Source organism: Lutra lutra, chromosome 10 (genome assembly GCF_902655055.1).
Source record: "Lutra lutra chromosome 10, mLutLut1.2, whole genome shotgun sequence".
Lineage (NCBI taxonomy): Eukaryota > Metazoa > Chordata > Mammalia > Carnivora > Mustelidae > Lutra > Lutra lutra.
The window spans coordinates 13,373,614-13,397,986 of record NC_062287.1 but is presented as its reverse complement, the minus strand read 5'-3'; the positions used below and the strand labels follow the sequence as shown (position 1 = coordinate 13,397,986).

At 40.8% G+C, this 24,373-nt stretch overlaps 1 protein-coding gene and 1 non-coding gene across 9 annotated transcripts in view; one reads left to right on the top strand and one right to left on the bottom strand.

The window, feature by feature from the left end:
• SIK3 (SIK family kinase 3) overlaps positions 1 to 24,373 on the top strand; it is a 248,339-nt gene that overhangs the window by 19,337 nt on the left and 204,629 nt on the right. The window lies entirely within an intron of this gene.
• Positions 13,443 to 13,545, bottom strand: LOC125080224 (U6 spliceosomal RNA). Its single transcript, XR_007121257.1, has one exon. It is a non-coding gene; the product is annotated as a U6 spliceosomal RNA (small nuclear RNA).

The window sequence follows — 24,373 nt, the reverse complement described above, 5'->3', positions numbered from 1 at the left end:
AATGCCACCGAAAATAAACCCGGAATGAAGGGGTTTTGTGTGGCAGGACTAGTGGACTTACACGATTCTCCCTTGAGCAAGTCTCTGTTGATGGAAAATGGGCTTACTTTTCTTTTAGTTGTGTTCTTGACTTTTCTCAATGCTAGTAGTTAACTGTTCGAGCACACCAATGAACAGCTTGTTAGTAGATGTTATCTCATGTTGATTAGGTACTCTTGAAATTTACTGTGCTTGCAAAACACCTGTCTGTATTTGAGCTGCGGTAGGTGGCTGGCTTTTGTGTTTGACTGGAGATTGGCTCCAAGGAAAGCAAATAGCAGTTGGAAAAAGGGAGAAGGGAAAAGAAGGAGTCAGCAAATTTCTATATGCTTTCATTGAAGAGATTTCCCAATTAGAAAGCTTTTGTAAGCTTGACCTTTTTGCACTGAAGTAACCCAGCATTTCATTATGTATTCCATTGAGGTTTTGGAGCTCTGTGCCAGAAAGTGAGAACCGAGGTTGGATGTGAAAGGAATATTCAGAGGGTAAAGCTCGTAGTCAACAAAGTGCTACTTCATAGGCTGGGTCCAAAAATAACCTGTCTGCCATAGGAGGGCAAGCATGGAGGGAACGCCTGATGCTGTTTTGTGCAGTGTTTTAAGTCTTGTTATGTCATCCCAGCACGATTAAAGTCAGGTTTAAGGCAGTGTAATTAAAACTTAGGTTTGGGAGAATGCTGCCTTGGTCAGTCTTATACCATGGAAGAATTGTTAGTTTTTTGTTTTTGTTTTTTTTAAGATTTTTATTTGTTTATTTGGGAGAGAGAGATAGCCCGAGAGAGCGCATGAGCAGGGAGAAGCAGGCTCCCCAGTGAGCAGGGAGCCTGATGCGGAGCTCGATCCCAGGACCTCAGGATCATGACCCAAGCTGAAGGCAGATACTGAACCGACTGAGCCACCCAGGCGCCCCTCCATGGAAGAGTTATTTTGCAAGGTTTGGAAAGAGTACTTTTCTGCCACATTGGAGGGTATTAACATAATTTACTCTTCTCTGAATAGGGGGATGGTTGGCATCATAGCCTTCTGGTCGTTGAGGCTCAAATTAATGATTTGCATGGATCCTGTGGTCAATCTTGAGTAAGTAAGAGACAAACCATAGTCTTTGGTTCAGAAAGTTAGCATTGGAATGGATCTCTGAACCAGCCCTGAAAGTAGGAAATGTTATCGTCTGGAGGTCCCTTCTAGGGCAAGCAATAGAATGCTAAAGGCAGTAAGTTTTAGGAGTTTATAAATAATGTTGAGTGTAGGAAGGCATAGCACACAGACGTGAAGTTAGCAAGTCAGGAAGTTTGACTAGAAGGAATAAATTAACTCTAGTCACTTTGATGGAATGAGGTCATGGAAGGGAACATAGTTTGTGTTAGGCGGTGGTGATTGTGATGTAGAAGCTGGCCCAGGAAACGAGTTGTCAGGTGTGCCGTCATCCTCATTAATGGTTGCTATTATTTCTCAGGTTTATCGTTATACGAAGAGATGATTTTTCTAGCCTCAACCAGGGGTTCAAAAATTCATAAGTTACAATAGTGAAACACAGAAAAGTTTCCTGCTTACACATACCCTATAACCATCCAGATCCCTTTCCAATAGGCAGTCAGTCTTACCAATGTCTTATATCTCCTGAGATATTTTACATATATATAAGTAAATGTATATCTGTTTATTGTGCTCCTTTTTTTTTTTTGGTACCCCTCTTTTAAAACAAATTGTAGTAAATTCTACACACTAGTCTATGTCTTTTTTACACTATTACATCTTGAGGATTATTACATGTAACTATATAAGGAGTTTTCTAATTAAAAAGAAATGCTTTACAGTATTCCCATGAAAGAATGTTACCATTTTTTTTTTTTAGTTGGTTCCCTTGTGGATGACTGTTTGAGTTATTTTGAATCTTGCTAATATAAATAATACTAAAGGATTTTAAGAAACATGTTAGGGTTTTATATTCAAAAGTAAATGTTTTTGGGATGCCTGGGTGGCTCTGTCCATTAAGCGTCTGCCTTCGGCTTAGGTCATGATCTCAGGGTCATGGCATTGAGGTTCAGCGGGGAGCCTGCTTCTCCCTCTCCCTCTGTAGCTCCCCCACTAGTGCTCTCTCACACACCCTCTCTCTCTGTGTCTCTCAAATAAATAAATAATAATTCTTAAAAAATAGTAGATGTTTTAAGTCATAGTAGAAACGTATTATAGTATAATAGTATCTCAGGTCTGTAGAACATGGTCGTAATCGTTGTATTTGAGTCGTACTGCACTCCTGTGAGGTAAGTCCAGTATTGACCCAGAAGGCAGTATAGCCCTTCAGAACTTGTTTGAGGGGCAGAGGTGGAGGTAGAAGAACCAAGGTCTTCTGACTCCCACTGGGTATCTTTTCACTTTACCCAAAATGGGGATGTTCCTGTCAGGATGTAGGGAAGTGGTGGTGGGAGAATAATATGAAATAAAACTGGATGAGGCAAGCTTGAGAGAGAGGGATGTACCTGTCATTCTAAAATCAGGATCTTGTTGCCAGGGCAGAGAGGGGCTGGGTTTCTGCTTATGACACAAACATAAAGGCATTTAGACACTGGCAGAACATTATGGGTTGACTGCCATCTTGGAGTATGGTAGTAAGGTAAGCCAAAACATGGTGGTTCTTAGAGAAACTGGAGGCTTTCAGAGTTCCCTAGGTTAGACTGGGGAAAAAACATTATTTAAAATCTGTTACAGGGGGGTGCCTGGGTGGCTCAGTGGGTTAAGGCCTCTCTGTTCGGCTCAGGTCATGATCCCAGGGTCCTGGGATCGAGCCCCGCATCGGGCTCTCTGCTCCTCGGGGAGCCTGCTTCCTCCTCTCTGTCTCTAATTGCCTCTCTGCCTCCTTGTGATCTCTGTCTGTCAAATAAATAAATAAAATCTTTTTAAAAAAAAATCTGTTACAGTAATGCATTTGGTATAGGTCGTAAAACAGAAACAGGCAATAATAAAAATATAGGATTTTCTAGAGGCCTGGGAGTCAGGGAGGGGATGATAGTAATGGCAAGGGGATGGCTGTAATATTGGTCATTTTTGGCCTCAAGACTGAGTACTGGGAGAGGGCCTTCTAGACACTGGGTGAAAATGTAAGAGGGTAGGTAAGTCAGCCAACATCTGGACTAGAGAGAGTGAGCGTCATGGAGGACAAAACCAGCATGATTCATTCTTTCATCATACGGTTAATACTATTTGGAAATCTGAGTTTAGGCCTGGTTATTAGCCTTCCATCGTAATTACCATATGCTAAGTGCTTACTGTGTTCTGGGTACTCAGTATAAAGCAGGCTGACGTCTCAACAACTTCGCAAAGAATCTGTCGTTACACCTAGTTGAGGAAGCCGAGGTTCGGTTAGGTAACTTGTCCAAGGTCACATATCTTTTCAGTGTAGAGTTATAAGTAGGTCAGCATGACTCCAAGGCTTTTTGTTCTTTCCATGATACTAGGTGTTAGGCACCAAAACTGAACAATGGAATTCTAAATAACCAGAATTCTGTCACTGTCATTGTAACTATTAATATGTAACCAGACACCTTGCCTGTTACAGATGCTTTAGGCTGCAAGAGTGGAAGGAATGCTAGGGGAAAAAATGACCCACGGAGATGCTAAGAACTGGCCAGACTCCCTCTGAATAAGCATATTATTTAAAGTCTTGCTCTTGCCGTGCATGTGTAGCTTTAAGTAAAATTCTCCAGTGTCGCTTCCCCCATTAGACTCCTTTTTCTGAAGTCTGTCTCTATAGAGATCACAGAGCTGCCAGAAGACTGTAGCTAGGGGTAGCCAGGACCTAGAACTTTTTTGTGGCGGGGATGCCCGGGGAATCCATATACAAAGAGACCACTCACTGTAATGATGAATTCTGCTATTGTGAAGTTTGAGGGAGTAAGAATCTTCTTGACTTAACAGATTTTGGCTTATAAACCTTAGACTCAACTAGATTTTATTCCCTTCAATCCTTTCACATTATCCTGCAAAATACTGAAGAATACTTACTGGATAATTCTTCTGATTTACTTCAACGACTATTGTAAGGGAGTGTTAATATGGGAGGTTGACAGTTGGGTGAATTAATCACCTGGGAACCGTGGTTCAGCATTAGTCACTGGCTTTTCTGCCAGGTTACACTCCCCCATCCCTCGCCTTAATTGTGGTGAGTCTCAGGCATTTGATTTCACAACTCTCAAAGAAACTGACCTTAGTGATAACCCAGGCACATTTCTGGATAGTAAAAATACCCAGGAAAAGAAATTCATCTGCATTAGCTAGTGGTATTAGTTCTCTGTGTCCTAGAATATTACAAGGATGAATGACCATCTTAGGAAAAATGGCCATTTGCACTGTTAGTGTTCTTAAATAGTGGAAACACAACTGAGTGTGCTTTCTGGCCGTGTTCATTTTAGTTCATTGTACGTCTTTTACCTAATTTCTCACCATTCTGTGTTCCCTCACTGTCTTATGAAATCACCACATTTAATCTTAATTTTTTTTTTTCTGGAATGCCTATTCTTTGTTTCTTCCCTCCTTTCCTTTCTTCTGTTTATTCTTCTAGTCATCCACTGATATTTGCGTGTCTACTTTGTTCCAGGCACTGTAGCAGGCATTGAAATGGGATGGTGAGCAAGAGAAAGCCATGGTCTCTGCCCACAGCTTACCGTCTATCCTGGTGTTACTGGTTCCTAACCTGACCTGTCTTCAAGGTTTAGCTATTCTTCTGACCTTACATAATCCTCTTTCTTGGACTTCTTTAGCCCTCACTGACCCATCTCTTCCATGAGCTACAGGACTTCAAATTTGATTCACACAAGTTAGCACATAGTGACATCTCATACTGTGGGCTGATTGTTAAGTGTCTTAGTCTCATCTCATCAGCTAGAGTGTAAGTTCCTTAAAGGAGGAGGCTGTCATGTCCTTTTTCTCCTCCGCAATGCTGAGCCTAAGTAAGCGGGGAGAAAAGTGTTTTGATTGACCCTGTCCTGCCGAATGTCCAAGTTACCTTAGAAGTCATTGTGAAGATTATGCTTCTTTATTTTTTATTTTTATTTTAAAAGAAGATTTACTTATTTAGAGACAGGAAGCGACCAGGGAGAAGGACAGGGGGAGAGGAGAGAATCTCCAGCAGGCTTAGAGCTGAGCACAGAGTGCGATGTGGGGCTCGATCCCACAACCGGAGATCATGACCTGAGCTGAAATCGGGAGTCTGACCTTGCCACCTGAGCCACTCGGCATTCCTTTGCTTTTGTTTAAAAAAATTTTGAATTCTTCCCAGTTGTTTGGCTGTTTGCTGCTTCTCTTAATCTGTGCTGAAGATGAACAACAGTGACCCCACTGATTCACTATCTGCATTTGTATTATTTTCTAGGCGAGAGTTTGTTTTTGAGCTGATACTGAACACCTTCTTATCTGGTTCCCCTTGTGACTAATGAGGGATGAAGTTCATGGCTAAGGAGTGGAGCTAACCTAATGCTGGTCTCTTAGCACTGTGCTTGTAATCTTTCAGTTTTAAATGTCCCACCAGTTATTAACTCACTTAAAATGGGAAGCAGACAATGGAGTAACTTAAAATTTAAAATTGAGCTCCTCAAAAACATTAATAGAAATGGGGAATAATCTTTTAATGGGGCCTACATTATTTATATTTATTAATATTGGAACTCAAAACTCTTCCTGAGTGATAATTGAAATATGGCAACTTAACAGTGAAGGAAGGAGGTTGGGTCATGGAATTAAATGTTTTTCTGAATGCGCTAAAAGCTCTGAGGTAATGGCACTTCAGTGTTGAGAATAAGAAGGTATTTTTTTTTTTTTTTAGTAAGGTATTATTTGTCAGAGAGAGAGAGAGAGAATAAGCAGGGAGAGTAGAAGGCAGAGGGAAAACAGGCTCCCTGTTCAGCAGGGAGCCAGATGTGGGCTCGATCCCAGGACCCTGGAATCATGACTTGAGCCAAAAGCAGAGGCTTTGACCCACTGAGCCACCCAGGCGCCCCCATTGTGGTTATTTTCAAAAGAAAAAGTACTCACCTTTAGAAATATATGCTGAACTACAGAGGGATAACGTAATACTGTATCTGGGGTCTGCTGAGGAAAAGGAGAAGTGGTCAGGAGTCTAGAGTCCAGTGGCCATTTTTTTATAACTGTTGTGGCTAGCTGATGGGTCCAGGAGGACCATTACACTGTTTGTCTCTACTCATGTGTATATTTAAAAGTTTCCATAATAAAAACAAAAACGAACTCCACAAAAAACCAAAATGCCCAGCAACTTGGAGGTAGAAGTGCCAAGCCTGCCCTTCTGCCTTCTTCCACATTGACTCCAGATAGGACAGATAAGCCCCCAGAAGGCTGCCGATCTTGCCCAGATGGAATGCAGTGCAGCTTCCTGTCCCTTGAAGTTTAAATCTGTCTATAATGCACCATCACTGACAGAGCAACAGAAGTCATTCTATCTATCTGGAAGGTTCATCTTGTTTTGGAGGTGAAGATACAAGGTTTAAAAAGCAAAATATAATTAGAGAATAGGGAAATATGGCATAAAATTAAATGCCATATCTTATAGTGCTGATTCAGCACAAATTCAGAGAATAGAAAGAAGACTGGATTAAGGATGAGCAGTTTTGTTTTGTTGTTTTTTTTAAGGATAAACAAAGTTTTTCTTAGGCCGGTGGACTTTGGGATCACCTTTATTTTTATTTTTTAAAAATTTTAAAAGATTTTATTTATTTATTTGACAGACAGAGATCACAAGGAGGCAGAGAGGCAGGCAGAGAGAGAGGGAGAAGCAGGCTCCCTGCTGAGCAGAGAGCCGGATGCGGGGCTCGATCCTAGGACCCTGGGATCATGACCTGAGGCCGAAGGCAGAGGCTTTAACCCACTGAGCCACCCAGGCATCCCTGGGGTCACCTTTAAACAAAGTCTAGGAGTTGGATTGCTGACAGTAGTATGAGGACAGCATTTCCAGGGGTGGAAAATACTGTAAGGGAGAGTGGATAAATTTGGACTGGTATATTTTACTTTATTAACTAATTAATTTATTTTAAAAATATTTAAGTAATCTCAAAAAATTTTTAAGTAATCTCTATCCCTGATGTGGGGTTCAAACTCATGACCCTGAGATTGAGTTGCATGCTCTTTCTACTGAGCCAGGCGGGAACCCCTTATTTTATTATTATTATTATTATTATTTTAAAGATTTTATTATTTTTTTTAAGATTCTATTTATTTCTCAGAGAGAGAGAGGGAAAGCTCACAAGAGCAAGAGTGAGAGCAAACTGGGAGCAGCAGGCAGAGGGAGAAGCAGGCTCTTCACTGAGCAAGGAACCTGATGTGGGCCTCAATCCCAGGACCCTGGGATCATGACCTGAGCTGAAGGCAGACACTTAACCAACTGAGCCACCCAGGTGTCCCTAAAGATTTTATTTTTAAGTCATCTCCCAGTCCCAGTGTGGGGCTCAGACTCATCAACGCCAAGATCAAGAGTTGCATCCGAGCCAGCCGGACGCCTCTAGATTGGTTTATTTTAGATAAATGGGATGGACTGGGTTCAGAAAGGACATGAGTTTTTAGCAGAGGCATTTGGACTTGATCTTTTGGCTATAGGGAGCCATTTTTGATTCTTAAGGTACCTAATTATTAATTTGATTTGATGATAATGTAGTGTATTATTAGTTGCATGCTTTGGTACAGAGAATATGACTTGACTGTAGAATTAAAAAATTTTTTTGCAGATAAATTCTTTCTTTGTGCCCCAAAGGACTATTCAGGGACCAGAATGAATATTTCTATTTAAAAAAAGGGAGAGGAAAATAAAAAGAAGGGTATAGGGGGCACCTGGGTGGCTCAGTAGGTTAGGCATCTGTCTTTGGCCCCGGTTATGATCCTGGAGTCCTGGGATTGAGTCCCATGTTGGGCTCCTTGCTTGGCAAGGGGCCTGCTTCTTCCTCTCCCTGTGCTGCTCCCCCTGCTTGTTCTCTTGCTCTGTCAAATAAATAAATGAAATCTTAAAATAAATAAAAGGAGGGACACTGAGGTACTTAGTGACCTTAATAAAATGTGAGTGAGTCATTGGCAGATCTGGGTTCAGATCAGATGTACTGGGTTCTGACCTCCTTTTATACACTTCACTTATATTAAAAGTAATTGTTTTCCATATGACTGCTTTTCTTTTTTATTTGAGGTATGTGGTACATATAGGTAATGTTGACCTTAGGCATTTCTTTTTAAAGATTTTATTTATTTATTTGACAGAGAGAGATCACGAGTAGGCAGAGAGGCAGGCAGAGAGAGAGGGGGAAGCAGGCTCCCTGTTGAGCAGAGAGCCCAATGTGGGGCTCGATCCCAGGACCCTGGGATCATGACCTGAGCCGAAAGTAGAGGCTTTAACCCACTGAGCCACCGAGGCACCCCAACCTTAGGCATTTCTTTTCCTTTTCTTACCTACCTTCTTCCCGGGAATAGTATATTTTTTTTGTTCTTTATTTTTTATGTGGTTCTAGCCAGTTTTTTCCCAGCAGTTCAAGACCCAGCACTTCATTATTCCCTGTCCTGCCAGTTTGTTGGGTGGTAGTTTGATTGCCATTGATAAATCTGCCCAATGTAATGTTATGCTCCGAACTCATGCATCTCATTGGTACCACTATGTATCCTGCTTCCCTTCCACCCCTGCAATTTATAAAATGGGATAATAATCCCAGCCTTTTCTGAGATTCTTTGTAAGAGTGTCAAAGATTTGAAAGTCATCTAGTGGAAGGTACTATAAATGCCTTAAGAAACACTATAATTTCATAGATTTTCCCCCCAAAAGTACATTTTAAAGTAATAAAGTAAAATAATAAAAGTAATTAACTCGATTAAGACAGAATTTGCATTCAATAAAATGGAATCATTTTATCATTTTTAAAAAGATTTTATTTATTTACTTGACAGAGAGAGACACAGCAAGAGAGGGAACACGAGCAGAGGGAGAGGGAGAAGCAGGCTCCCCGGGGAGCAGAGAGCCCGATGGTGGGGCTTGATCCCAAGACCCTGGGATCACAACCTGAGCAGAAGGCAGACGCTTAACGACTGAGCCACCCAGGTGCCCAAAATGGAACCATTTTAAGTATACAGTTTGCATTTTGACAAATATATACAGTCATGTGATGACCATGCCATCAACATGTAGAACTTTGCTGTTATCCCAGAAAGTTCCTTTAGTGCTCTTTGCATTCATTCCCCACCGCGCCCCCGCCCCAGAAAACCCCTATTTTGCTGTCACTATAGATTATCTTTGCTGTTCTGGAATTTCATGTAAATGACCTTAACCAGGTTTCAGCATCCATTCACGGTTGGAGCACCTGGGTGGCTCATTGGGTTAAGTGGCTGCCTTGGGCTCAGGTCATGATCCCAGTGTCCTGCTCAGTGGGAGTCTCCTCCCTTTCTCTCTGTCCCTCCCTGTGCTCGTGTATGTGCTCTCTCTCTTTCCTCTCTCTCTCTAAAGTAAGTAAAATCTTAAAAAAAGAGAGATTCATTCACTGTTGTTGTCTGTATGAGTAGTTTGTTACTTTTTATTGCTGAGTGATGAATTTGAGAAATGTCATATTACATGGCTATAAGGGGATTTGTTTATCCATTTTTCTATTGATGAACATGTGATTTGTTTCTAGATTCTGGCTATTGTGAATAAAGCTGCTAGGAACTTGATGTGGAACTTTGAGTAGACTTATGTTTTCATTTCTCTTGGGTAAACACCTTGGAGTGGGAGGACTGGGTCATATGGCTGGTAGGTGTGTGTTTAGCTTTTTAAGAAACTGCCAAATTGTCTTCCAAAGCGGCTGTATAAATTTACCTTCTGTCTAGCAGTGTATGAGGGTTCTAGTTGCTCCATATCCTCACCAACGCTAGGAGGAGAACTTTTTTGCCACTCGTTGTATATGCTATCTTGTCCTTTGAATTTACATTTTCCTAATGACTAATGATATTGATGACATCTCATGGAGTTACTTGCCGGCTATGTATCTTTGGTGAAGTACTTGTTCGAAACTTTTGCCCGTTTTTTAAAATTGGGTTGTTTATTTTTTTTAATGTTGAGTTTTGAGAATTCTTTGTATATTCCGGACACGAGTCATTTATCAGATAACTGCTTTGCAAAGATTTTCTTCCAATCTGTGGCTTATCTTTTCATCCCCTCGATAGTGTCTTTTGAGAGCAAGAACTTTTATTTTGAATTCCAGTTTATCCCCTTGCTCTTTTATTGAACTGTGCTTTTGGCATTTAGTCTTCATCCTGTCTTTTCATTTTTTAAAGTAATAAAGTCGTTTGGAATTTATCGGAGCAAGGCAAGAAGTCAAACCATATTTCACTTTTATGTTGGGTAAGAATCACTAGAGACAAATTATTTTCTATGGGATTGGTTCCTGAATTTTCTCAAGCACAAGTTTTCTAGCAATTAGAAGTCAAATGCAGTGCAAATAGATTAATAATATTTGGGTGTTTCTAGAGATCAGTTTGTACACTGTTTAGTTGCTAATTACCCATCCTTTTCTGTGAAAGAACTTAGGGTCTATTTTAAGGTGCCTTTTTATAAAAGGGGCTGTTGTAGGTATAAGAGTCCACAAATAAAGATCTGTGTAGTAGCTAATAATCATAAAGTATAAAGTTCCTTAAGAGAACAGGCTCAGTCATACTGTTAATCCTAATTTGTGGCACTGCTTATCAGTAGAAAAGAAATGTAAGCTATTGTTAAGTACTAACCTACTACTGAGGGTAGAATGCCTTGTAGTTGAATTGGAAGAGTGGTCAATCAATCTTTGTTACCCAGGTTTGAGATTCAGTAATCTTCAAGATTGGAGAAAAAGGCATTACGATCAGGAGGCAGTAAATAGTATGATGTTTCCATTTAAAATACTTTAAGAGATTGGGGCGCCTGGGTGTCTCAGTTGTTAAGTGTCTGCCTTGGGCTCGGATCATGATCCCAGGGTTCTGGGATTGAGCCCGGAATTAGGCTCCTTGCTCAGCAGGGGGTCTGCTTCTGCCTCTTCCTCTGTCTGCTTGTCTCTCTCTATGTCTCTGTCAAGTAAATAAATTAAAACAAAACAAAACAAAATACTTCTTTTAAAAAAATATTTTAAGAGATAATGACAAAGGCATAAGGTTTATATAATTTTTGGTGTCTCAGATGATAATGAAGTATGTTATAAATTAGATAAAAGAAGCACTCTGAGTTGTTTAAAAATTTTCTTGGTAGTTACTGACTGATAATACGTTAGAGGAAGCTCAAGTTTCAGCACAGAGGTGATATTGGTGTTATGAATACTGATGGACTTTGACGTTAGTTTTGAGCCTGTTTTCTCTTGACCCATCTCTCTATGAATTCTCCACACTGCACTCTTATTGCACACTTTTCCTGTACCCTCCTAGATACATGCTCACTGGCATGTGATAAAATTATCAGTGTACATGGAGGGTTTTTTTTTTTTTTTTTTTTTTGGCTGAATACGAGGCACTGACTGTGCAATTTCTAACATTACTGACAAGGTCTGTCTCTCTCTTAGAAGACGAGGAATCTTAAGGGCCTTAACTAAGAATTTAAAACCTGGATATGCTGTTGTCCTGATCATTTCTTTTTACTCACATCTTTTTTGGTAAATCAGGCCAGAGGGATTGTTTACCTTTTGAAAAAAAGAAACTAGATCCTGCAGTTTGTTTTGGTTACAAATATCCGGGCACCTGAATTTAGATTGAGCAGAAGATGCTGTCCTGGATAGTGGATGCTCTAGAAGCCAAGAGACCACCTATGCCTCTTACACATATGGTGAAGGGTAACGACTCTCTTCTCTCCTTTGTGAGGAGAATGCCAGCCTCATTCATTTATGGCTTCCTTTTGGTTATCTTCTGAGATATGGCTACTGATTGTTTTAGATTCATCGTGTTTGAGTGACAGTTTTAGGGAAAGAGGGGGATATTTAGTTCCAAGACCTGGCAGTTTTTTATCATTTAATAAATTCAGGTATAATGACATGAGGAATAGTTAGTATTGGGCAGATCTATATGTAATACATTTTGTTAAGCATAAGTAGTAAAAAACCAAACCCTCTAAGTAGTTGTATAATACATTTTAGTAGCTGAAAATTTTGTGTGTTGTAAGAAACCAGAGAAACTAACTTCTGATTCACACAGAGCAAAAGAATTTAATATTCTAACTTCAGCAGAAGGCAGCTAAAAGCAAACTTGAACCACTTTATGTGGTTTTCAGTACGTAGAAATATTTTTTTTTCATCTTTCCTCATATGTTTTACTTCTTAGTCATTTTCTTCCAGTAGTTTCCAAATTGGTTGAGGGAATTAAGGTGGTAACTGAGTTCCCTGTAGTACAAGATTTTCCTGCTGTGTATATGAACCACTTTTTCTGGAAAAACCCTTCTATTGGCAGTCTTTGTGAGGGCATGTACTTCTCTACACTTAGTGATTTGGGGGCTGAAGCCTGTGTTTAGTCAGAGATGACAAATGGCTGAAAAAAATTTTTTTTTCCAGTTTAGTGATGGAGAAATGATTCAGAATTGAAACTGAAGTAAGTGTGGAGTTACTAGCAGTTAACTCTTCTCCAGTTGCTGTCTGTTACTTGGAGGCATATTTTGAACATGTGGTTTCCATTTCGATATTCTGTGTTACGTTGCTAAATTTCTTGTCTGGTTTAGACACTGCTTTTGGAAATTAGGTTGGAACTAGCTTTGAACGGAGGGCCACTAGAAATTGAACATTGTGGTCTCTTTGGGGAGGAGAAAAGTTGGCATATTTTTACTTAAAAGATTCTTAGGAAAGTTTTGATAACAATAATATATTTTCCAGATGTTATAAGCTTTTGGGGTTAAGTACTTGTTGAGAAAACCAGGAAGCTTGTGAAAGTATTAGCCTTTTAAGTTAAAACTATCACTCAGTACTTTTTTCTTTTATAATTAAACAAAGATAAGTTTAAAAAATGTTCATCGTAAAGAGTCCATTTATAGAAATTTATGAGGGGAAAAGCAAAATGCTTCCTCCATTCCCGATTTTACTCTGTAGCCGTAACTACTGTTAACAGTTTGGTACATGTTCTTTCGTGTCTTTTTCAGAGCATATGCAAATATTTGTAGGTAGATTTCGGTGGTTTATTTTATTTTGTGCTGGTGCAGCTTTTGTAATTCAGTCTCTTTACATATATAAAATTCTACTTTAATTTCCCCTACCCCCTTTTTTCTGTTAGTTTTTTGAAATCTTAGTATTCATTTTCTTAATCATGTCTAGGACTTTAAAAATTCTTATATGGTTATTAATGCTTCATTATGTGTAGTGTAAGTATTTTCTCTCATATAATTTGTCTTAACTTTTAACTTATGGTGTCTTGTTATTTAAAGATTTTATTTATTTATTTATTTTTTTACATGTCTGTATTAAAAATATGGAACATTTCACTAATTTTCGTGTCATCCTTGTGCTGGGGTCATGCTAATCCTCTCTGTATCATTCCACTGGGACTCCTAGGTTTTATGGTATCCTCAGGAGTGTGGGTACCCATCCGAACAATAAAAATATTCTGTATTTTCTTCTAGTGCTTTGTAAATTTATTTTTAAGATTTAGGTTTTAAATCCACTTGGAATATATTTTCAGTATTATGTGAGATAAGGATCTGGATTTTCAAAAAAAAATTTTTTTTTTGGTAGCATTTGTCCTAATAGCTTATCACTTGTGTGCTTATTTGTAAATGATCTTGTTAACACAGAATCTTATTTATTTAAAAAGATGTTATTTTTTTTTTTAAAGATTTTATTTATTTATTTGACAGAGAGATCACAAGCAGGCAGAGAGGCAGGCAGAGAGAGGAGGAAGCAGGCTCCCTGCTGAGCAGAGAGCCCGATGCGGGGCTCGATCCCAGGACTCTGAGATCATGACCTGAGCCGAAGGCAGCGGCTTAACCCACTGAGCCACCCAGGCGCCCCAAAAAGATGTTATTTTTAAGTAATTTCTGCACCTGATGTAGGGCTTGAACTCACAACCCCAAGATCAAGAGTTGCATGCCCTACGTGCCAAACCAGCCGGTGCCCCTTAAAGTAGACTCTTGACAAAGGGTGCTTATCTGTGTACCTGTACTACGTGTTTTAATTATGGTCACTTTATAGAATGTTTTGGAATCTCTTTAACTATTACAGTTGATTCTCCTTCTCTTTTTAAAGTATTCTAATCATAATCATGTGCAAATGATAATTTGGACTCTCCCAATGCTTATGCTCCTTTTTTAGTGACGATATTGAAGAGTAGTTATGGTGGTAATAATACCACCTAATACCGTGCTTCTCAACTTTATGTTTGTGTGCAGAAATTACCTGAGGGATCTTATTAAAATGCAGATTCAAGCAGTTGCGCTACTAGGTGTTTACCTAAAGAATATAGGAATACTAATTCAGAGGGACACATGCACCCCGATGTTTACTCAACATTATCTACAATAGCCAAATTATGGAAACAGCCCAAGTGTCCATTGACTGATGAATGGATAAAGAAGATGTGGTGTGTGTATTACACACACACACACACACACACACACACTCACACACACACACACCAGAATATTACTCAGCCATTAAAAAGAATGAAATCGTGCCATTCGCAGTGACATAGGTGGAGCTAGAGGGTAAAAGGCTAAGAGAAATAAGTCAGAGAAAGACAAACCATATGGTTTCACTCATGTGGAATTTAAGAAACAAAACAAATGAGCAAAGGAAAAGAAGAGAGAAGGAAATCAAGAAACAGACTCTTGGGACGCCTGGGTGGCTCAGTTGTTAAGCGGCTGCCTTCGGCTCGGGTCATGGTCCCGTCGTCCTGGGATCGAGTCCCGCATCGGGCTCCTTGCTTGGCGGGGAGCCTGCTTCTCCCTCTGCCTCTGCCTGCCACTCTGTCTGCCTGTGCTCACTCTCGCTTCTCTCTCTATGACAAATAAATAAATAAAATCTTAAAAAAAAAAAAAAGAAACAGACTCTTAACTGTAGAGAACAAACTTGCTGGTTGTGGGGGGATGGGTGAACTAGGTGAAGGGGATTAAGGAATGCGCTTGTGATGGTTGCTGGGTCTTGTATGTAGTTGTTGGATCACTGTATTGTACACCTGAAACTATTACACTTTAAGTAAAAATTTAAATAAAAACTTAGGAAAAAAAAATGGCCTATCAGGAAAAATGCAGACTCAGTAGGTCTGGGGTGGGCTGAGAGTCTGCATTTTTGACAAGGCCCATGTGATTTTGATTTATACTTTTATAGACCTTTGAGTAATAGGGGGCTAATATTTGTGAAACACTTTATTCTAGTCACTGGTCTCAGTGCTTTATGTATATGCACTCAGTGAATTTTTTTTTTTTTTTTAAGATTTTATTTATTTATTTGACGGACAGAGATCACAAATAGGCAGAGAAGCAGGCAGAGAGGCGAGGGGAAGCAGGCTCCTCACTGAGCAGAGAGCCCGATGCGGGACTCGATTCCAGGACCCCGGGACCACGACCTGAGCTGAAGGCAGAGGCTTTAACCCACTGAGCCACCCACGCACCCCTGCACTCAGTTAATCTTAACTCCATGATGGTTATTTCCAAGTAGAGAAGCTGAGACTTGGAGAAGTTTATGACTTGCTCACAGCAACATTACCAATAGGTAGAAGAGCCAGACCCAGCCCAGGCAGAGTTGGCACCCTAAATCTCTTCAATGGATTTCCTTACTGATATTGGACATTATTTTCTCTTGTATGAGTCAATTGATAATACCTTTAGTTTTTGTTCTAAATTAATAGACTTTATTTTTTGAGCAGATTTGTAAAAATTGAGCAGAAAGTACAGAGAATTCCAGGTATCCCCTTGCCCCCACCTTTCCCCAAGTATTAACATCTTGTATTAGTGGGAACATTTGTTACAGTTGATGAGCCAGTATTGGTATGTTATCGTTAATTAAAGTTGTAGTTTACATTAAGGTCCACATTTATTTCGTATAGTTCTGAGGGTTTAGACAAATGCATGATGTCACATATCTACCATTAGAGTATCACACACAGTGGTTTAACTGCCTTCAGCATTTCCTGTGGTCCACCTAGTCATCTTCTTCCCTCCCTACCCCCCCACCCCCAGCCCCTGGCAAACACTTAACTTTTTGCTGGTTCCATAATTTTGCCTTTTCCAGAACGTGATATAGTTGGAATGGTACATTAGGCAGCCTCTTCAGACTAGCTACCTTCACTTAGCAATGTGCCTTTAAGATTCCTTCCCATCTCTTTGTGGCTTGATAGCTCCGTTCTTTCTATCACTGGGTAATATTCTATTGTCTGGATGTACCCTAGTTTATCCACTTACCTACCGAAGAGCATCTGGGTTGCTTCCAGGCTTTGGCAGTTACGAATAAAGCTGCTGTGAAATGCACGTGCAGGTTTCAGCTCTCTGTGTAAATACAAAGGAGCGTGACTGTTGGATCGTATGCTAAGAGTATGTTTATTCGGTAAGAGACTGCCAAACTTGTCTTCCAGGGTGGCTGTTTGGTCTTGCTTTCTTACCAGCAGTGAATGAGGGCCCCTGTCGCTCCCCATCTTCACTAGCTTTTGGTGTTGTCAGCTCTTTGGATTTTTGCCATTCTAATAGGGTGTAGTGGGATCTCATTGTGGTTTTAATTTGCGATTCCCCAGTGACATGGATGTGGAGCATCTTTTTGCATGTTTATTTCCTGTGTGCGTCTTTTTTGGTGAGGTTTAGATCTTTCCCCATTTTTTGATTGTCTCTGTGGTTTGTTTTTTTAGTGTTGCGATTTAAGATTCTTAGAATATTTTGGATACCTGTCCTTAAATCAGATATATGGGTGGGGTTTTTTGTTGTTGTTATTTTATTATTTATTTATTTTTTAAAAAGATTTTATGTATTTATTTGGCAGACAGAGATGACAAGAAGGCAGAGAGGCAGGCAGAGAGAGAGAGAGAGAGAGGAGGAAGCAGGCTCCTGGCCGAACAGAGAGCCCAATGCGGGGCTCGATCCCCGGACCCTGAGATCACGACCTGAGCCGAAGGCAGAGGCTCAACCCACTGAGCCACTCAGGCATCCTGAGTTGTTGTTTTTTTAAAATCGGATATACGTTTTGCAAAGATTTTCTCCCAGATTTTGGCTGTCTGTATCTTTAGTTCTTACCATTAGGATGCTTGCCCTCGAACTGTGACAGATAATTATCAAGTTAAGAAAGTTTCCTTTTTTTTTTTTTTTGTCTTTCTGAGAGCTTTTCTTCAGGAATGATATTCAGGGAATCTTTGAAAATTATTTGGCTAAATAAATAAATGAAGCTTTGTTATTAGCAAGCCTGTTTTACTATGGATACTTAACAAAACATTCCTTATGGTGCTGTATTTTAGAATGTAACTGAACATTTAATTCCAGATCCTTGTAAATAGTTTTCTCTTACCTCTTCCCTGATCTCTTGTCTCTAATGTTTACATTGATTGCTTGTCCCACATCCTAATCTCATTCTGGCTTGATCTTCACTTTCGCCGTCTGTCTGCACTTGTCTGCGGCAGTCTATTCCTGGGGCTGGTCACACTGCCACCTCTGAAATCATAAATTTGGAAATTTTGCTCTCTGAACACAATTTCCTGTCTTTTCAGTTCCGCCATTTGCTGAACTTACTCTCCGATTTCACGGAGGCCTCCAGCCCCTTGAAATCTTGCCTGTCTCCAAATGTGTGACATTCTTCCCAGCATCACTTTAGTCCACGTGGACATAGTTGGTTACTTTCAGTGAGTCAGAAGTATCCTCAGTTCTCCTGCACCTTTCTTCTTCTGTCCCCCAACCATGCCCATCTCCGGCTGCGGATTAACAATACTGCCCATTTTCCATGTTCCCGCTTTAGGGCCTGAAGAAACGATGGAATTGTGTTTATTTGTTCAGTTGGTAGTGCGTGAGTTCTGCCCTCATCTGTGCTTTTTATTCTTGTCAGTAGCCCTCTTACTTGCCTGTCGCTGATTTCTTTTCTCCTTCACCAAAATGACTATTCTTTCCTGATCTTTACCCATTTTTGGTGAGCTCACGTTTACGTCCCTCTATCACAGAAGACTCCATGTCCAGTAAAGTGACCCTAAAAAAAAAAAAAAAAAAGGAAAACCAAGAAATCTGTTATTTCTTGTATCATAACTTCTGTTACTCAGATAAAGATAAAATTCCCAAGTTTCACATGCCCTTTCTTGTTGTCTGTCCTCTCTGAGCCCAGCTTCATTGGCCTTTTGTCAAATTCTTAACATGCCACACTAATGAGTAGCATGGGGTCTTTGTGTCCGTCCTGCCCTTTGCCAGACACTTTTTCTCTTTCGCTTTTTAATTCGTATGCATCTTTGGAACTTTATTTATATGTCATTTCCTCAAAGGAGCTTTACCTGACCTTCCATTTGTCTGAACACAGATTAGACTCACCCTAAAATAATTAATAGTAATGAGACTAACAACAACAATAATAGCAAACATATGTTTATTGTGTGCCGGGCATTGTTCTGAGCGCGCGCGCGCTCTCTCTCTCTCTATATACATATATAGCCTTTTTTTCCTTTTAAGTCTTCACAGCAACCCTCTGGGTTAGATAGATGGGGAAGTAAATAGGACCTGTAATTGTCTCTATTTTATAGACAAGGAAACTGAAGTGCAGAGTGTTAAGTCACTTGTCCCAAGTCACATAACCCGTTGGCAGAGGAGCTGGGATTTGCACGCAGTGGTCAGGCCTTGGAGCCCGTGTTCTAGACTGCTGCGCTGTAATATAATGCTAAGTATGATTGTGTAACTTTGGTTAATGTCCACCTTTCTTGGTAGGCTCTCAGTTCCTGGAGTTCTGAGACTGTACCTATGTGGCTAATTTTTGACCCACCCTTGCCTAGAACAGAGCCTGGCAGCAAGGAGGCTGTGACAGAATGAATCCACCCACCGTTCTGCTTATAACTAAGTGACTAGAAACTTCACTGAGCTTCCTCAGTTGTCGTCCCTTCTCCTTCCACCTACGCAACCCCTGGAGGGAAGAGATAGGCGCTTGCATTTATTTCAAAAGTTAATCCCTTTGCCTGTTTACTTGCTTTATCCTAGAAGTCGTAGTTGCACTTGGTGGCCAAGAAGAAGTAGTGCAAAGGTCCATAAAGGGAACGTCCTTCATCTTCCCCCTCCCTTACCTTTCTCACTTTCCAGAGGTGTTGGCTTGGAACCAGCGAAGTGTGTATCTTCTGAACATGCACAGACTTTATGGTGGCTTATATACACAAGAGGGAGTGTATGTAATAGGCACACTAGTTTGAGTTTGCTTTTATATTAAAAATTAACTTTCAGTATTGAACTATAGTTTTTCAAGCTGTCACCATCGAGGGCAGCTAGGTTAAGGGTACCTGGGCTCTCTCTGTGTTAACTTTTTAAAGTGGCATGTGACTCTCCAGTGGTCTCAAAATAAAAAGTTGAAATAAGAAATTAAATTGTAGAGACCTTTCCCTGTCAGCGTATTAATCTCTTTCTTCTTTTTTTTTTAATATTTTTTTAAATATTATTTATTTATTTGACAGAGAGAGAGATCACAAGTAGACAGAGAGGCAGGCAGAGAGAGAGAGAGGGAAGCAAGCTCCCTGCTGAGCAGAGAGCCCGATACGGGACTCGATCCCAGGACCCTGAGATCATGACCTGAGCCAAAGGCAGCGGCTTAACCCACTGAGCCACCCAGGCGCCCCTCTCTTTCTTCTAAATAACTGCATGAGACCCATTGTATAGATGCGCATTCCTTTATTTTACCTTTCTTCTACTGATGGACTGGTAAGTTCTTTCATTTTTTCCATTTTTACTGCACTTCTGTAGCAGAAACAGCCTTGCATTCATAGCTTTATCCTCGCTTGGGTATATATATGCATATATAATATATGCACAGCCAAGTTTTAGAGAAGGAGAGGGGATCAAAAGATCCATGCGTTTGAAATTTTGATGAAAGTTGGTGGGCTACTCTCCAAACCGGTGTATACTTTTCCCCAGCAGTCAGGATACAGGCTGCTCTCTTGCATTCATGTGTACTACCCTGGTCCTGTTCCTCCACTTCTTCTTTGGGACTTGAAAAAAAATTAATTAGTCCTTTTCCTTTTAAAATCTCTCCTTCTCTGTTGGCTTACTCTTGCCTGCCCATCCTCTATCCACTCCTCCATACTGATAAACCTTTTCTTTAGTAACTAAGGGCTTGATCTGTATTTATTTCTCCTTATGACAACCCAGAGAGGTAGCTCCTGTTGTTATCCCCATTTTACAGGTAAGGAAACTGAGACACAGAGAAGTTAAGTGACTTGCCCAAGGTCACCCAGGCAGTGAGGAGCAGTCGGTCTGACTGCAGAGTCTGTGCTTTTAACCACCACCCTCTAGGAAAGGGTCAGGAAACTACTGCCAACTGCTCACAGCCATCCCGTGGCCTGTTTTTTGTATAACCCAGCTAACATGCTTTTTACATTTTTAAAGGGTTGTTTAAAAAAAGAAAAAGGAAAATATGGGACAGTGTGTGACCCACAAACCCTAGAGGAAAGTTTACTTATTTAATATTAAATGAGATTTTTCTTGTAAAGTATTTAGCATAACACTGGTACTTAGTAATAGCTTAAGAAATAGGAAAGGTATCGTTATTGCTATTATCAGTGCCTCTCTTTTACCAGCCAGCTCTACCTCACCTCTTTCTCCTTTGTGCCCACTGTCCTGGTGTGTCCACTGAACTGCTCTGGGAAGGCGTTTTAGGTGTCTTGTTGCTAATCCTATTATCCGACTAAACTCTGGTCACGTCTGAGTTCTGTGTATCATTTGACACTAACGATTGTTTTACACATCTCCTTTAGTTTTCAAATGAGTAGCGCCTTCCATTTTTGCTTTTTCTTCCCTGGTGTACTTCTCCTTCATAAACTCCTTTGCTACTCTGTTTCTCTGCCAGCTTTGTCAGGGATGGGATTCTCCGGGATTCAGTCCTTGGCACTCCCTCCCTCCAGCCCTGTCTTCTGCTGCCACTTCCTCTTCTCTTCCCTCCTCTGGATCAGGAAGCCCCTCATTTGGGTGAGATTCATCCTTTTCTGTCTGAGCAGTCTGAATGGTTTACTTCATGTCAGTGTCTTTCTCTGTAAGAATGAGAATAACAGCGCCCCCCTCGGGATTGTGTCAATTAGATGAAACCATGCACGTAAAACATTCAAAGTGTATCTCGTTTACAGAAAGTGTTTCATAGAAAATAGCAGTAGGAACGGTAATAGTAGTGTAGCTGTGTTGGTATTGTAACTCTGTATCTCTAGCACGCCCCCTTTTCCGTCCCCGTGAAGGTACTCAGTGGCCTGCTAGAGACCCACACTTGGACACTTCCGCAGAACTCTGTCTGAGTCTTCTTCTCTGGCTTCAGTGTTTAGTGAGTATGGCCTCAAACAAATGACTTACTTTCTTCCAGTCTTAGTTTCTCCATTTTTGAAAGGGCGACAGTAATAGAACTTACCTTCTTAACACTGAATGAGATTGTTCTTGTCAAAGGATTTAGCATAGCGCTGGTATGTAGTACCAGCTTAGGAAATGAGAGGGACCCTGGCTGGCTCAGCTGATAGAGCCTGTGACTCTTGATCTTGGGGTCATGAGTTCAAGCACCACATCGCAGGGTAGAGTTTACTTAAAAAAAATATTAGGGCCACCATCATTACTATTGTTATGAGTGTTACTGTTATTCCTTTTAAAATTTGATCTTCCTTTTGTCCTATTCCACACAGAACAGGGGTCTCAGCTTTTCCCATCTGCTTCTCTTCCTGACCCTCCAATTAGTCAGCACGTACTGTCGCTTGTACTTCAGAAGCATCTGTTCACATTCATCCACTCCTTATCATTTCTTGACAAAGTTACTCTGTAACCTTCTAATTGGTCTCCTGGCCTCTGGGCTACCTTCCCCCTTTCATCCAGATTTATCTTTATTGAAGGCAGACCTGCTCACATCACTCAGCAGTAAAGGCCTCAGATGAGCGCCTCTGACCTGAAGTATGAAGCCCGCAAGGCCTGTACCACCTCATTCTTTGACAGCCTCCTCTCTTGGCCCTGGAACCTAGGAGTTCTCCATGAGAAGATTATGCTTCTGACTGTTCTCTGACTAAACCAAGCACCCTTTAATCTGATGCTGGTTCCCTCCTGGTATTGCCCTTCATTCATTCTTGTTGCTCAGAGTGCTGTCTCCCCACCCATTCGCTGCACATGAGCAACCCTCCCCACCCCAGACAGCTTGTCTGTCTGGTGAGTGCTTGGTTGCCTTTCAGTGATGGGTCTCAAAGGATGCCATCTACTCTCTGTTGCTCTCTTTGGTGTGAACTGCCCTTCTAGACGATGTTAATTGGTCCTTCATTTAGGCACAGTAGGGTGGGCACTTCAGTCCCGGAGTTAGGAACCTGACTGACGTGGTTAATCATGTGGCTGCAGGACTGGGCTAAGAGTGTTCAGTCAATCCGTGCTTCAGTTTTCTAATCTATAAAAAGTAGATAATATTAGTCTTGTTGTAAGGATAGTAAATTAATATAGGAAAAATGCTCCGAATAGGTCGTGCATAGACAAAGTACTTCATCAGTATTGGCTGTTGTCGTTGTCGTCATCATCATCATCATCGTCGTTGTCAGAGCATCTCGTACATACCTCCATAATGGCATTAACTGCTTTGTATTACATTGACTTTTTGGTGTATGTTTCCCAGTAGACTGTGGCTTCTTTGAAGGCAGGACTGTTGTAATCATCTGTGTCATCGGTCTCTAGTACACAGTAGGCCCTGAGTAAACATTCAATCTGTTATGCTGTTTGCTCAGCGTACAATAAAGTCCTGGATCCTCCTGCGTTTCAACAGTCAGCATCTCACGTCTCCTGGAAATGATTGCTTTCTGGAAATAAGACATTAGAGACGCAAAACTGTTTGTTGAGGACCTCAGTGGGCTCTTCAACCAGAAGTTTACTATTACAAATGAAGCCTCCTACTTAAGGCAGTCAGAGCGCGGCTGACAGTGTGCAGTCTTTGGGAGGAAGTTTCTTCCAAAGTGGAAGAGAGCCTCTAATGTTGTTCACTTAACGGGAAACGGTCCAAAGCTAGAAAGTGTACTTGCTATCAGACCTTTTTGTTTGGTTTTTTGGATATAAGTAGAGTTGTTTCTGCCTTTTATTTTATTTATTTATTTTTAATTTTTCTTTTTTTTAAATTTATTTGACAGAGATCACAAGTAGGCAGAGAAGCAGGCAGAGAGACAGGAGGAAGCAGGATCCCTGCTAAGCAGAGAGCTGGATGTGGGGGTCGATCTCAGGACCCTGGGATCATGACCCAAGCAGAAGGCAGAGGCTTTAACCCACTCAGCCACCCAGGCTCCCCTGTTTCCGCCTTTTTAAGTTTATTATTATCTCTCTCTTTTTTTTTTAAAGATTTTATTTGTTTGACAGACAGAGATCACAAGTAGGCAGAGAGTCAGGCAGAAAGAGAGGAGGGGAAGCAGGATCCCCGTTGAGTGGAGAGCCTGATGCGGGGCTCGATCCCAGGACCGTGAGATCATGACCTGAGCTGAAGGCAGAGACTTTAACCCACTGAGCCACCCAGGCGCCCCCTTTTTAACTTTATTCTTATAAGGCCGATGAAGATGGAAATCTTAAAACTTTTCCCTTGTAGTGATATAAATTTGTAGTGAATAATTTCTTTATTGTAAACATGATCTAGAGCTCGGAAGGAATGCCGGATATGGGATCTTTGTAGACGAGTCCAGAGCATGAAGTCATTATGCTCCATTTGGTCTGGTTCCATGGCCAACCAGCTTTGCCTGGGCTGTTGTAATGGTGACGGATCTTTTGCCTCCAGGCTCTTCCCTCCAGTCTGTCCTCTCTACTGCTGCCATATTAATCTCTCAAAAGCCCACCTTTATTTTTCTCATGCGTTATAAAAAATGTTCCAGGGGTCTGTCATTGTGGACAAGGGGAGTTCCAAACTGTAGCTTGACATTCAGGATGCTCTACAGTCTGACCCGTGTTCTGCCTTCTCTTCCACTGAACCTGGGAAGGAACTTTCTGATTTATCTAGGCTAGCTGTGGTTCCTGTGATGTGAATTGCATTTTTCTTTTTTTAACCTATTCAGAGTAGTTTCCATGCTTTTCCCACTTTCCTTTTGAAATTCTGCCTCTCTTTTAAGATCTGTATTTGAAAACCTTTTTATTTTTAAATAATTATGGACTCACAGGAAATTGCAGAATAGTACATAGTGTCCTGTGTTCTTTTCTCCCAGCTTACCCCAATGATGATAACTTGTATGGTTGTAGTATAAAAGCCATTTTAAAACTCCATTTTGAATAATAT